The sequence below is a fragment of the Ranitomeya variabilis genome, chromosome 3 (genome assembly GCF_051348905.1).
Source record: "Ranitomeya variabilis isolate aRanVar5 chromosome 3, aRanVar5.hap1, whole genome shotgun sequence".
In the NCBI taxonomy this organism is placed as follows: Eukaryota; Metazoa; Chordata; class Amphibia; order Anura; family Dendrobatidae; genus Ranitomeya; species Ranitomeya variabilis.
This window is the reverse complement of record NC_135234.1, coordinates 376,555,153-376,567,531: the sequence shown is the minus strand read 5'-3', so window position 1 is coordinate 376,567,531 and position 12,379 is coordinate 376,555,153. Positions and strand designations below refer to the sequence as shown.

At 48.1% G+C, this 12,379-nt stretch overlaps 35 pseudogenes; all 35 read left to right on the top strand.

The window, feature by feature from the left end:
* Nucleotides 1-93: 93 nt before the first annotated feature.
* LOC143763070 (U2 spliceosomal RNA) lies at nt 94-269 on the top strand (annotated as a pseudogene).
* A 177-nt stretch (nt 270-446) lies between these two features.
* On the top strand, nt 447-622 carry LOC143818770 (U2 spliceosomal RNA; annotated as a pseudogene).
* A 177-nt stretch (nt 623-799) lies between these two features.
* On the top strand, nt 800-975 carry LOC143761211 (U2 spliceosomal RNA; annotated as a pseudogene).
* Nucleotides 976-1,152: 177 nt separating this feature from the next.
* Nucleotides 1,153-1,328, top strand: LOC143762427 (U2 spliceosomal RNA; annotated as a pseudogene).
* A 177-nt stretch (nt 1,329-1,505) lies between these two features.
* LOC143762042 (U2 spliceosomal RNA) lies at nt 1,506-1,681 on the top strand (annotated as a pseudogene).
* Nucleotides 1,682-1,858: 177 nt separating this feature from the next.
* LOC143760377 (U2 spliceosomal RNA) lies at nt 1,859-2,034 on the top strand (annotated as a pseudogene).
* Nucleotides 2,035-2,211: 177 nt separating this feature from the next.
* On the top strand, nt 2,212-2,387 carry LOC143818795 (U2 spliceosomal RNA; annotated as a pseudogene).
* A 176-nt stretch (nt 2,388-2,563) lies between these two features.
* Nucleotides 2,564-2,739, top strand: LOC143763135 (U2 spliceosomal RNA; annotated as a pseudogene).
* Nucleotides 2,740-2,916: 177 nt separating this feature from the next.
* LOC143762038 (U2 spliceosomal RNA) lies at nt 2,917-3,092 on the top strand (annotated as a pseudogene).
* A 177-nt stretch (nt 3,093-3,269) lies between these two features.
* LOC143818769 (U2 spliceosomal RNA) lies at nt 3,270-3,445 on the top strand (annotated as a pseudogene).
* Nucleotides 3,446-3,622: 177 nt separating this feature from the next.
* LOC143761210 (U2 spliceosomal RNA) lies at nt 3,623-3,798 on the top strand (annotated as a pseudogene).
* Nucleotides 3,799-3,975: 177 nt separating this feature from the next.
* Nucleotides 3,976-4,151, top strand: LOC143761922 (U2 spliceosomal RNA; annotated as a pseudogene).
* Nucleotides 4,152-4,328: 177 nt separating this feature from the next.
* LOC143762181 (U2 spliceosomal RNA) lies at nt 4,329-4,504 on the top strand (annotated as a pseudogene).
* A 177-nt stretch (nt 4,505-4,681) lies between these two features.
* Nucleotides 4,682-4,857, top strand: LOC143761607 (U2 spliceosomal RNA; annotated as a pseudogene).
* A 177-nt stretch (nt 4,858-5,034) lies between these two features.
* On the top strand, nt 5,035-5,211 carry LOC143762291 (U2 spliceosomal RNA; annotated as a pseudogene).
* Nucleotides 5,212-5,387: 176 nt separating this feature from the next.
* Nucleotides 5,388-5,563, top strand: LOC143760078 (U2 spliceosomal RNA; annotated as a pseudogene).
* Nucleotides 5,564-5,740: 177 nt separating this feature from the next.
* Nucleotides 5,741-5,919, top strand: LOC143762706 (U2 spliceosomal RNA; annotated as a pseudogene).
* A 174-nt stretch (nt 5,920-6,093) lies between these two features.
* LOC143760593 (U2 spliceosomal RNA) lies at nt 6,094-6,269 on the top strand (annotated as a pseudogene).
* Nucleotides 6,270-6,446: 177 nt separating this feature from the next.
* LOC143759450 (U2 spliceosomal RNA) lies at nt 6,447-6,624 on the top strand (annotated as a pseudogene).
* A 175-nt stretch (nt 6,625-6,799) lies between these two features.
* Nucleotides 6,800-6,975, top strand: LOC143760425 (U2 spliceosomal RNA; annotated as a pseudogene).
* Nucleotides 6,976-7,152: 177 nt separating this feature from the next.
* On the top strand, nt 7,153-7,328 carry LOC143760693 (U2 spliceosomal RNA; annotated as a pseudogene).
* A 177-nt stretch (nt 7,329-7,505) lies between these two features.
* On the top strand, nt 7,506-7,681 carry LOC143762026 (U2 spliceosomal RNA; annotated as a pseudogene).
* Nucleotides 7,682-7,858: 177 nt separating this feature from the next.
* On the top strand, nt 7,859-8,034 carry LOC143818768 (U2 spliceosomal RNA; annotated as a pseudogene).
* Nucleotides 8,035-8,211: 177 nt separating this feature from the next.
* Nucleotides 8,212-8,387, top strand: LOC143761209 (U2 spliceosomal RNA; annotated as a pseudogene).
* Nucleotides 8,388-8,564: 177 nt separating this feature from the next.
* LOC143763059 (U2 spliceosomal RNA) lies at nt 8,565-8,740 on the top strand (annotated as a pseudogene).
* A 177-nt stretch (nt 8,741-8,917) lies between these two features.
* On the top strand, nt 8,918-9,093 carry LOC143818765 (U2 spliceosomal RNA; annotated as a pseudogene).
* A 177-nt stretch (nt 9,094-9,270) lies between these two features.
* LOC143761208 (U2 spliceosomal RNA) lies at nt 9,271-9,446 on the top strand (annotated as a pseudogene).
* A 177-nt stretch (nt 9,447-9,623) lies between these two features.
* On the top strand, nt 9,624-9,799 carry LOC143762416 (U2 spliceosomal RNA; annotated as a pseudogene).
* A 177-nt stretch (nt 9,800-9,976) lies between these two features.
* On the top strand, nt 9,977-10,152 carry LOC143762041 (U2 spliceosomal RNA; annotated as a pseudogene).
* Nucleotides 10,153-10,329: 177 nt separating this feature from the next.
* On the top strand, nt 10,330-10,505 carry LOC143760374 (U2 spliceosomal RNA; annotated as a pseudogene).
* A 177-nt stretch (nt 10,506-10,682) lies between these two features.
* LOC143818794 (U2 spliceosomal RNA) lies at nt 10,683-10,858 on the top strand (annotated as a pseudogene).
* Nucleotides 10,859-11,034: 176 nt separating this feature from the next.
* Nucleotides 11,035-11,210, top strand: LOC143763134 (U2 spliceosomal RNA; annotated as a pseudogene).
* Nucleotides 11,211-11,387: 177 nt separating this feature from the next.
* Nucleotides 11,388-11,563, top strand: LOC143762014 (U2 spliceosomal RNA; annotated as a pseudogene).
* A 177-nt stretch (nt 11,564-11,740) lies between these two features.
* On the top strand, nt 11,741-11,916 carry LOC143818764 (U2 spliceosomal RNA; annotated as a pseudogene).
* Nucleotides 11,917-12,093: 177 nt separating this feature from the next.
* Nucleotides 12,094-12,269, top strand: LOC143761206 (U2 spliceosomal RNA; annotated as a pseudogene).
* Nucleotides 12,270-12,379: the final 110 nt, after the last annotated feature.

Here is a 12,379-nt window from a genome sequence, read left to right as displayed (position 1 = left end):
AATGTCTTCCCTGCGGCAATCTTTTGCTATGTCTCCACAGTGGGTTTCAGTTGTAGGCCTTGGTGCGGCCCAAGTGGCAAACCATTTCTGATCATCGCTTCTCGGCCAAATGGCTCAAGATCAAGCGTAGTGTCTGTTCTTATCTGATACGTCCCCTATTTGGGGACCATATATTAAATAGATTTTTGGAATAGGGAGCTGGAAATGGAGCTTGCTTTGTCGCACGGAACCTTCATGTGCTGTCACAATGGGGATGGAGGGTGTGGTTTTGCAGATTCAAAACGCGTTGTGCACAGCTTGAACACACGCACACCGCAGAACTGTCATCGACAGAGCTTCCAGAGTTTCTGGAAAATGTCTTCCCTGCGGCAATCTTTTGCTATGTCTCCACAGTGGGTTTCGGTTGTAGGCCTTGGTGTGGCCCAAGTGGCAAACCATTTCTGATCATCGCTTCTCGGCCAAATGGCTCAAGATCAAGCGTAGTGTCTGTTCTTATCTGATACGTCCCCTATTTGGGGACCATATATTAAATGGATTTTTGGAATAGGGAGCTGGAAATGGAGCTTGCTTCGTCGCACGGAACCTTCACGTGCTGTCACAATGGGGATGGAGGGTGTGGTTATGCAGATTCAAAACGCGTTGTGCACAGCTTGAACACACGCACACCGCAGAACTGTCATCTACAGAGCTTCCAGAGTTTCTGGAAAATGTCTTCCCTGCGGCAATCTTTTGCTATGTCTCCACAGTGGGTTTCGGTTGTAGGCCTTGGTGCGGCCCAAGTGGCAAACCATTTCTGATCATCGCTTCTCGGCCAAATGGCTCAAGATCAAGCGTAGTGTCTGTTCTTATCTGATACGTCCCCTATTTGGGGACCATATATTAAATGGATTTTTGGAATAGGGAGCTGGAAATGGAGCTTGCTTTGTCACACGGAACCTTCACGTGCTGTCACAATGGGGATGGAGGGTGTGGTTATGCAGATTCAAAACGCGTTGTGCACAGCTTGAACACACGCACACCGCAGAACTATCATCTACAGAACTTCCAGAGTTTCTGGAAAATGTCTTCCCTGCGGCAATCTTTTGCTATGTCTCCACAGTGGGTTTCGGTTGTAGGCCTTGGTGCGGCCCAAGTGGCAAACCATTTCTGATCATCGCTTCTCGGCCAAATGGCTCAAGATCAAGCGTAGTGTCTGTTCTTATCTGATACGTCCCCTATTTGGGGACCATATATTAAATAGATTTTTGGAATAGGGAGCTGGAAATGGAGCTTGCTTTGTCGCACGGAACCTTCATGTGCTGTCACAATGGGGATGGAGGGTGTAGTTTTGCAGATTCAAAACGCGTTGTGCACAGCTTGAACACACGCACACCGCAGAACTGTCATCGACAGAGCTTCCAGAGTTTCTGGAAAATGTCTTCCCTGCGGCAATCTTTTGCTATGTCTCCACAGTGGGTTTCGGTTGTAGGCCTTGGTGCGGCCCAAGTGGCAAACCATTTCTGATCATCGCTTCTTGGCCAAATGGCTCAAGATCAAGCGTAGTGTCTGCTCTTATCTGATATGTCCCCTATTTGGGGACCATATATTAAATAGATTTTTGGAATAGGGAGCTGGAAATGGAGCTTGCTTTGTCGCACGGAACCTTCACGTGCTGTCACAATGGGGATGGAGGGTGTGGTTATGCAGATTCAAAACGCGTTGTGCACAGCTTGAACACACGCACACCGCAGAACTATCATCTACAGAACTTCCAGAGTTTCTGGAAAATGTCTTCCCTGCGGCAATCTTTTGCTATGTCTCCACAGTGGGTTTCGGTTGTAGGCCTTGGTGCGGCCCAAGTGGCAAACCATTTCTGATCATCGCTTCTCGGCCAAATGGCTCAAGATCAAGCGTAGTGTCTGTTCTTATCTGATACGTCCCCTATTTGGGGACCATATATTAAATAGATTTTTGGAATAGGGAGTTGGAAATGGAGCTTGCTTTGTCGCACGGAACCTTCACGTGCTGTCACAATGGGGATGGAGGGTGTGGTTATGCAGATTCAAAACGCGTTGTGCACAGCTTGAACACACGCACACCGCAGAACTATCATCTACAGAACTTCCAGAGTTTCTGGAAAATGTCTTCCCTGCGGCAATCTTTTGCTATGTCTCCACAGTGGGTTTCGGTTGTAGGCCTTGGTGCGGCCCAAGTGGCAAACCATTTCTGATCATCGCTTCTCGGCCAAATGGCTCAAGATCAAGCGTAGTGTCTGTTCTTATCTGATACGTCCCCTATTTGGGGACCATATATTAAATAGATTTTTGGAATAGGGAGCTGGAAATGGAGCTTGCTTTGTCGCACGGAACCTTCATGTGCTGTCACAATGGGGATGGAGGGTGTGGTATGCAGATTCAAAACGCGTTGTGCACAGCTTGAACACACGCACACCGCAGAACTGTCATCGACAGAGCTTCCAGAGTTTCTGGAAAATGTCTTCCCTGCAGCAATCTTTTGCTATGTCTCCACAGTGGGTTTCGGTTTTAGGCCTTGGTGCGGCCCAAGTGGCAACCCATTTCTGATCATCGCTTCTCGGCCAAATGGCTCAAGTTTAAGCGTAGTGTCTGTTCTTATCTGATACGTCCCCTATTTGGGGACCATATATTAAATGGATTTTTGGAATAGGGAGCTGGAAATGGAGCTTGCTTTGTCACACGGAACCTTCACGTGCTGTCACAATGGGGATGGAGGGTGTGGTTATGCAGATTCAAAACGCGTTGTGCACAGCTTGAACACACGCACACCGCAGAACTGTCATCTACAGAGCTTCCAGAGTTTTTGGAAAATGTCTTCCCTGCGGCAATCTTTTGCTATGTCTCCACAGTGGGTTTCGGTTGTAGGCCTTGGTGCGGCCCAAGTGGCAAACCATTTCTGATCATCGCTTCTCGGCCAAATGGCTCAAGATCAAGTGTAGTGTCTGTTCTTATCTGATACGTCCCCTATTTGGGGACCATATATTAAATAGATTTTTGGAATAGGGAGCTGGAAATGGAGCTTGCTTTGTCGCACGGAACCTTCACGTGCTGTCACAATGGGGATGGAGGGTGTGGTTATGCAGATTCAAAACGCGTTGTGCACAGCTTGAACACACGCACACAGCAGAACTGTCATCTACAGAGCTTCCAGAGTTTCTGGAAAATGTCTTCCCTGCGGCAATCTTTTGCTATGTCTCCACAGTGGGTTTCGGTTGTAGGCCTTGGTGTGGCCCAAGTGGCAAACCATTTCTGATCATCGCTTCTCGGCCAAATGGCTCAAGATCAAGCGTAGTGTCTGTTCTTATCTGATACGTCCCCTATTTGGGGACCATATATTAAATGGATTTTTGGAATAGGGAGCTGGAAATGGAGCTTGCTTCGTCGCACGGAACCTTCACGTGCTGTCACAATGGGGATGGAGGGTGTGGTTATGCAGATTCAAAACGCGTTGTGCACAGCTTGAACACACGCACACCACAGAACTGTCATCGACAGAGCTTCCAGAGTTTCTGGAAAATGTCTTCCCTGCGGCAATCTTTTGCTATGTCTCCACAGTGGGTTTCGGTTGTAGGCCTTGGTGCGGCCCAAGTGGCAAACCATTTCTGATCATCGCTTCTCGGCCAAATGGCTCAAGATCAAGCGTAGTGTCTGTTCTTATCTGATACGTCCCCTATTTGGGGACCATATATTAAATGGATTTTTGGAATAGGGAGCTGGAAATGGAGCTTGCTTTGTCACACGGAACCTTCACGTGCTGTCACAATGGGGATGGAGGGTGTGGTTATGCAGATTCGAAACGCGTTGTGCACAGCTTGAACACACGCACACCGCAGAACTGTCATCTACAGAGCTTCCAGAGTTTCTGGAAAATGTCTTCCCTGCGGCAATCTTTTGCTAAGTCTCCACAGTGGGTTTCGGTTGTAGGCCTTGGTGCGGCCCAAGTGGCAAACCATTTCTGATCATCGCTTCTCGGCCAAATGGCTCAAGATCAAGCGTAGAGTCTGTTCTTATCTGATACGTCCCCTATTTGGGGACCATATATTAAATGGATTTTTGGAATAGGATGCTGGAAATGGAGCTTGCTTTGTCGCACGGAACCTTCACGTGCTGTCACAATGGGGATGGAGGGTGTGGTTATGCAGATTCAAAACGCGTTGTGCACAGCTTGAACACACGCACACCGCAGAACTGTCATCTACAGAGCTTCCAGAGTTTCTGGAAAATGTCTTCCCTGCGGCAATCTTTTGCTATGTCTCCACAGTGGGTTTCGGTTGTAGGCCTTGGTGCGGCCCAAATGGCAAACCATTTCTGATCATCGCTTCTCGGCCAAATGGCTCAAGATCAAGCGTAGAGTCTGTTCTTATCTGATACGTCCCCTATTTGGGGACCATATATTAAATGGATTTTTGGAATAGGGAGCTGGCAATGGAGCTTGCTTTGTCGCACGGAACCTTCACGTGCTGTCACAATGGGGATGGAGGGTGTGGTTATGCAGATTCGAAACGCGTTGTATACAGCTTGAACACACGCACACCGCAGAACTGTCATCTACAGAGCTTCCAAAGTTTCTGGAAAATGTCTTCCCTGCGGCAATCTTTTGCTATGTCTCCACAGTGGGTTTCGGTTGTAGGCCTTGGTGCGGCCCAAGTGGCAAACCATTTCTGATCATCGCTTCTCGGCCAAATGGCTCAAGATCAAGCGTAGAGTCTGTTCTTATCTGATACGTCCCCTATTTGGGGACCATATATTAAATGGATTTTTGGAATAGGGAGCTGGAAATGGAGCTTGCTTTGTCGCACGGAACCTTCACGTGCTGTCACAATGGGGATGGAGGGTGTGGTTATGCAGATTCAAAACGCGTTGTGCACAGCTTGAACACACGCACACCGCAGAACTGTCATCTACAGAGCTTCCAGAGTTTCTGGAAAATGTCTTCCCTGCGGCAATCTTTTGCTATGTCTCCACAGTGGGTTTCGGTTGTAGGCCTTGGTGCGGCCCAAGTGGCAAACCATTTCTGATCATCGCTTCTCGGCCAAATGGCTCAAGATCAAGCGTAGTGTCTGTTCTTATCTGATACGTACCCTATTTGGGGACCATATATTAAATAGATTTTTGGAATAGGGAACTGGAAATGGAGCTTGCTTTGTCGCACGGAACCTTCACTTGCTGTCACAATGGGGATGGAGGGTGTGGTTATGCAGATTCAAAACGCGTTGTGCACAGCTTGAACACACGCACACCGCAGAACTGTCATCTACAGAACTTCCAGAGTTTCTGGAAAATGTCTTCCCTGCGGCAATCTTTTGCTATGTCTCCACAGTGGGTTTCGGTTGTAGGCCTTGGTGCGGCCCAAGTGGCACACCATTTCTGATCATCGCTTCTCGGCCAAATGGCTCAAGATCAAGCGTAGTGTCTGTTCTTATCTGATACGTCCCCTATTTGGGGACCATATATTAAATGGATTTTTGGAATAGGGAGCTGGAAATGGAGCTTGCTTTGTCGCACGGAACCTTCACGTGCTGTCACAATGGGGATGGAGGGTGTGGTTATGCAGATTCAAAACGCGTTGTGCACAGCTTGAACACACGCACACCGCAGAACTGTCATCTACAGAGCTTCCAGAGTTTCTGGAAAATGTCTTCCCTGCGGCAATCTTTTGCTATGTCTCCACAGTGGGTTTCAGTTGTAGGCCTTGGGGCGGCCCAAGTGGCAAACCATTTCTGATCATCGCTTCTCGGCCAAATGGCTCAAGATCAAGCGTAGTGTCTGTTCTTCTCGGATACGTCCCCTATTTGGGGACCATATATTAAATGGATTTTTGGAATAGGGAGCTGGAAATGGAGCTTGCTTTGTCACACGGAACCTTCACGTGCTGTCACAATGGGGATGGAGGGTGTGATTATGCAGATTCAAAACGCGTTGTGCACAGCTTGAACACACGCACACCGCAGAACTGTCATCGACAAAGCTTCCAGAGTTTCTGGAAAATGTCTTCCCTGCGGCAATCTTTTGCTATGTCTCCACAGTGGGTTTCGGTTGTAGGCCTTGGTGCGGCCCAAGTGGCAAACCATTTCTGATCATCGTTTCTCGGCCAAATGGCTCAAGATCAAGCGTAGTGTCTGTTCTTATCTGATACGTCCCCTATTTGGGGACCATATATTAAATAGATTTTTGGAATAGGGAGCTGGAAATGGAGCTTGCTTTGTCGCACAGAACCTTCACGTGCTGTCACAATGGGGATGGAGGGTGTGGTTATGCAGATTCAAAATGCGTTGTCCACAGCTTGAACACACGCACACCGCAGAACTGTCATCTACAGAGCTTCCAGGGTTTCTGGAAAATGTCTTCCCTGCGGCAATCTTTTGCTATGTCTCCACAGTGGGTTACGGTTGTAGGCCTTGGTGAGGCCTAAGTGGCAAACCATTTCTGATCATCGCTTCTCGGCCAAATGGCTCAAGATCAAGCGTAGTGTCTGTTCTTATCTGATACGTCCCCTATTTGGGGACCATATATTAAATGGATTTTTGGAATACGGAGCTGGAAATGGAGCTTGCTTCGTCGGACGGAACCTTCACATGCTGTCACAATGGGGATGGAGGGTGTGGTTATGCAGATTCAAAACGCGTTGTGCACAGCTTGAACACACGCACACCGCAGAACTGTCATCGACAGAGCTTCCAGAGTTTCTGGAAAATGTCTTCCCTGCGGCAATCTTTTGCTATGTCTCCACAGTGGGTTTCGGTTGTAGGCCTTGGTGCGGCCCAAGTGGCAAACCATTTCTGATCATCGCTTCTCGGCCAAATGGCTCAAGATCAAGCGTAGTGTCTGTTCTTATCTGATACGTCCCCTATTTGGGGACCATATATTAAATAGATTTTTGGAATAGGGAGTTGGAAATGGAGCTTGCTTTGTCGCACGGAACCTTCACGTGCTGTCACAATGGGGATGGAGGGTGTGGTTATGCAGATTCAAAACGCGTTGTATACAGCTTGAACACACGCACACCGCAGAACTATCATCTACAGAACTTCCAGAGTTTCTGGAAAATGTCTTCCCTGCGGCAATCTTTTGCTATGTCTCCACAGTGGGTTTCGGTTGTAGGCCTTGGTGCGGCCCAAGTGGCAAACCATTTCTGATCATCGCTTCTCGGCCAAATGGCTCAAGATCAAGCGTAGTGTCTGTTCTTATCTGATACGTCCCCTATTTGGGGACCATATATTAAATAGATTTTTGGAATAGGGAGCTGGAAATGGAGCTTGCTTTGTCACACGGAACCTTCACGTGCTGTCACAATGGGGATGGAGGGTGTGGTTATGCAGATTCAAAACGCATTGTGCACTGCTTGAACACACGCACACCGCAGAACTGTCATCTACAGAGCTTCCAGAGTTTTTGGAAAATGTCTTCCCTGCGGCAATCTTTTGCTATGTCTCCACAGTGGGTTTCGGTTGTAGGCCTTGGTGCGGCCCAAGTGGCAAACCATTTCTGATCATCGCTTCTCGGCCAAATGGCTCAAGATCAAGTGTAGTGTCTGTTCTTATCTGATACGTCCCCTATTTGGGGACCATATATTAAATAGATTTTTGGAATAGGGAGCTGGAAATGGAGCTTGCTTTGTCGCACGGAACCTTCACGTGCTGTCACAATGGGGATGGAGGGTGTGGTTATGCAGATTCAAAACGCGTTGTGCACAGCTTGAACACACGCACACCGCAGAACTGTCATCTACAGAGCTTCCAGAGTTTCTGGAAAATGTCTTCCCTGCGGCAATCTTTTGCTATGTCTCCACAGTGGGTTTCGGTTGTAGGCCTTGGTGTGGCCCAAGTGGCAAACCATTTCTGATCATCGCTTCTCGGCCAAATGGCTCAAGATCAAGCGTAGTGTCTGTTCTTATCTGATACGTCCCCTATTTGGGGACCATATATTAAATGGATTTTTGGAATAGGGAGCTGGAAATGGAGCTTGCTTCGTCGCACGGAACCTTCACGTGCTGTCACAATGGGGATGGAGGGTGTGGTTATGCAGATTCAAAACGCGTTGTGCACAGCTTGAACACACGCACACCGCAGAACTGTCATCTACAGAGCTTCCAGAGTTTCTGGAAAATGTCTTCCCTGCGGCAATCTTTTGCTATGTCTCCACAGTGGGTTTCGGTTGTAGGCCTTGGTGCGGCCCAAGTGGCAAACCATTTCTGATCATCGCTTCTCGGCCAAATGGCTCAAGATCAAGCGTAGTGTCTGTTCTTATCTGATACGTCCCCTATTTGGGGACCATATATTAAATGGATTTTTGGAATAGGGAGCTGGAAATGGAGCTTGCTTTGTCACACGGAACCTTCACGTGCTGTCACAATGGGGATGGAGGGTGTGGTTATGCAGATTCAAAACGCGTTGTGCACAGCTTGAACACACGCACACCGCAGAACTATCATCTACAGAACTTCCAGAGTTTCTGGAAAATGTCTTCCCTGCGGCAATCTTTTGCTATGTCTCCACAGTGGGTTTCAGTTGTAGGCCTTGGTGCGGCCCAAGTGGCAAACCATTTCTGATCATCGCTTCTCGGCCAAATGGCTCAAGATCAAGCGTAGTGTCTGTTCTTATCTGATACGTCCCCTATTTGGGGACCATATATTAAATAGATTTTTGGAATAGGGAGCTGGAAATGGAGCTTGCTTTGTCGCACGGAACCTTCATGTGCTGTCACAATGGGGATGGAGGGTGTGGTTTTGCAGATTCAAAACGCGTTGTGCACAGCTTGAACACACGCACACCGCAGAACTGTCATCGACAGAGCTTCCAGAGTTTCTGGAAAATGTCTTCCCTGCGGCAATCTTTTGCTATGTCTCCACAGTGGGTTTCGGTTGTAGGCCTTGGTGTGGCCCAAGTGGCAAACCATTTCTGATCATCGCTTCTCGGCCAAATGGCTCAAGATCAAGCGTAGTGTCTGTTCTTATCTGATACGTCCCCTATTTGGGGACCATATATTAAATGGATTTTTGGAATAGGGAGCTGGAAATGGAGCTTGCTTCGTCGCACGGAACCTTCACGTGCTGTCACAATGGGGATGGAGGGTGTGGTTATGCAGATTCAAAACGCGTTGTGCACAGCTTGAACACACGCACACCGCAGAACTGTCATCTACAGAGCTTCCAGAGTTTCTGGAAAATGTCTTCCCTGCGGCAATCTTTTGCTATGTCTCCACAGTGGGTTTCGGTTGTAGGCCTTGGTGCGGCCCAAGTGGCAAACCATTTCTGATCATCGCTTCTCGGCCAAATGGCTCAAGATCAAGCGTAGTGTCTGTTCTTATCTGATACGTCCCCTATTTGGGGACCATATATTAAATGGATTTTTGGAATAGGGAGCTGGAAATGGAGCTTGCTTTGTCACACGGAACCTTCACGTGCTGTCACAATGGGGATGGAGGGTGTGGTTATGCAGATTCAAAACGCGTTGTGCACAGCTTGAACACACGCACACCGCAGAACTATCATCTACAGAACTTCCAGAGTTTCTGGAAAATGTCTTCCCTGCGGCAATCTTTTGCTATGTCTCCACAGTGGGTTTCGGTTGTAGGCCTTGGTGCGGCCCAAGTGGCAAACCATTTCTGATCATCGCTTCTCGGCCAAATGGCTCAAGATCAAGCGTAGTGTCTGTTCTTATCTGATACGTCCCCTATTTGGGGACCATATATTAAATAGATTTTTGGAATAGGGAGCTGGAAATGGAGCTTGCTTTGTCGCACGGAACCTTCATGTGCTGTCACAATGGGGATGGAGGGTGTAGTTTTGCAGATTCAAAACGCGTTGTGCACAGCTTGAACACACGCACACCGCAGAACTGTCATCGACAGAGCTTCCAGAGTTTCTGGAAAATGTCTTCCCTGCGGCAATCTTTTGCTATGTCTCCACAGTGGGTTTCGGTTGTAGGCCTTGGTGCGGCCCAAGTGGCAAACCATTTCTGATCATCGCTTCTTGGCCAAATGGCTCAAGATCAAGCGTAGTGTCTGCTCTTATCTGATATGTCCCCTATTTGGGGACCATATATTAAATAGATTTTTGGAATAGGGAGCTGGAAATGGAGCTTGCTTTGTCGCACGGAACCTTCACGTGCTGTCACAATGGGGATGGAGGGTGTGGTTATGCAGATTCAAAACGCGTTGTGCACAGCTTGAACACACGCACACCGCAGAACTATCATCTACAGAACTTCCAGAGTTTCTGGAAAATGTCTTCCCTGCGGCAATCTTTTGCTATGTCTCCACAGTGGGTTTCGGTTGTAGGCCTTGGTGCGGCCCAAGTGGCAAACCATTTCTGATCATCGCTTCTCGGCCAAATGGCTCAAGATCAAGCGTAGTGTCTGTTCTTATCTGATACGTCCCCTATTTGGGGACCATATATTAAATAGATTTTTGGAATAGGGAGTTGGAAATGGAGCTTGCTTTGTCGCACGGAACCTTCACGTGCTGTCACAATGGGGATGGAGGGTGTGGTTATGCAGATTCAAAACGCGTTGTGCACAGCTTGAACACACGCACACCGCAGAACTATCATCTACAGAACTTCCAGAGTTTCTGGAAAATGTCTTCCCTGCGGCAATCTTTTGCTATGTCTCCACAGTGGGTTTCGGTTGTAGGCCTTGGTGCGGCCCAAGTGGCAAACCATTTCTGATCATCGCTTCTCGGCCAAATGGCTCAAGATCAAGCGTAGTGTCTGTTCTTATCTGATACGTCCCCTATTTGGGGACCATATATTAAATAGATTTTTGGAATAGGGAGCTGGAAATGGAGCTTGCTTTGTCGCACGGAACCTTCATGTGCTGTCACAATGGGGATGGAGGGTGTGGTATGCAGATTCAAAACGCGTTGTGCACAGCTTGAACACACGCACACCGCAGAACTGTCATCGACAGAGCTTCCAGAGTTTCTGGAAAATGTCTTCCCTGCAGCAATCTTTTGCTATGTCTCCACAGTGGGTTTCGGTTTTAGGCCTTGGTGCGGCCCAAGTGGCAACCCATTTCTGATCATCGCTTCTCGGCCAAATGGCTCAAGTTTAAGCGTAGTGTCTGTTCTTATCTGATACGTCCCCTATTTGGGGACCATATATTAAATGGATTTTTGGAATAGGGAGCTGGAAATGGAGCTTGCTTTGTCACACGGAACCTTCACGTGCTGTCACAATGGGGATGGAGGGTGTGGTTATGCAGATTCAAAACGCGTTGTGCACAGCTTGAACACACGCACACCGCAGAACTGTCATCTACAGAGCTTCCAGAGTTTTTGGAAAATGTCTTCCCTGCGGCAATCTTTTGCTATGTCTCCACAGTGGGTTTCGGTTGTAGGCCTTGGTGCGGCCCAAGTGGCAAACCATTTCTGATCATCGCTTCTCGGCCAAATGGCTCAAGATCAAGTGTAGTGTCTGTTCTTATCTGATACGTCCCCTATTTGGGGACCATATATTAAATAGATTTTTGGAATAGGGAGCTGGAAATGGAGCTTGCTTTGTCGCACGGAACCTTCACGTGCTGTCACAATGGGGATGGAGGGTGTGGTTATGCAGATTCAAAACGCGTTGTGCACAGCTTGAACACACGCACACAGCAGAACTGTCATCTACAGAGCTTCCAGAGTTTCTGGAAAATGTCTTCCCTGCGGCAATCTTTTGCTATGTCTCCACAGTGGGTTTCGGTTGTAGGCCTTGGTGTGGCCCAAGTGGCAAACCATTTCTGATCATCGCTTCTCGGCCAAATGGCTCAAGATCAAGCGTAGTGTCTGTTCTTATCTGATACGTCCCCTATTTGGGGACCATATATTAAATGGATTTTTGGAATAGGGAGCTGGAAATGGAGCTTGCTTCGTCGCACGGAACCTTCACGTGCTGTCACAATGGGGATGGAGGGTGTGGTTATGCAGATTCAAAACGCGTTGTGCACAGCTTGAACACACGCACACCACAGAACTGTCATCGACAGAGCTTCCAGAGTTTCTGGAAAATGTCTTCCCTGCGGCAATCTTTTGCTATGTCTCCACAGTGGGTTTCGGTTGTAGGCCTTGGTGCGGCCCAAGTGGCAAACCATTTCTGATCATCGCTTCTCGGCCAAATGGCTCAAGATCAAGCGTAGTGTCTGTTCTTATCTGATACGTCCCCTATTTGGGGACCATATATTAAATGGATTTTTGGAATAGGGAGCTGGAAATGGAGCTTGCTTTGTCACACGGAACCTTCACGTGCTGTCACAATGGGGATGGAGGGTGTGGTTATGCAGATTCGAAACGCGTTGTGCACAGCTTGAACACACGCACACCGCAGAACTGTCATCTACAGAGCTTCCAGAGTTTCTGGAAAATGTCTTCCCTGCGGCAATCTTTTG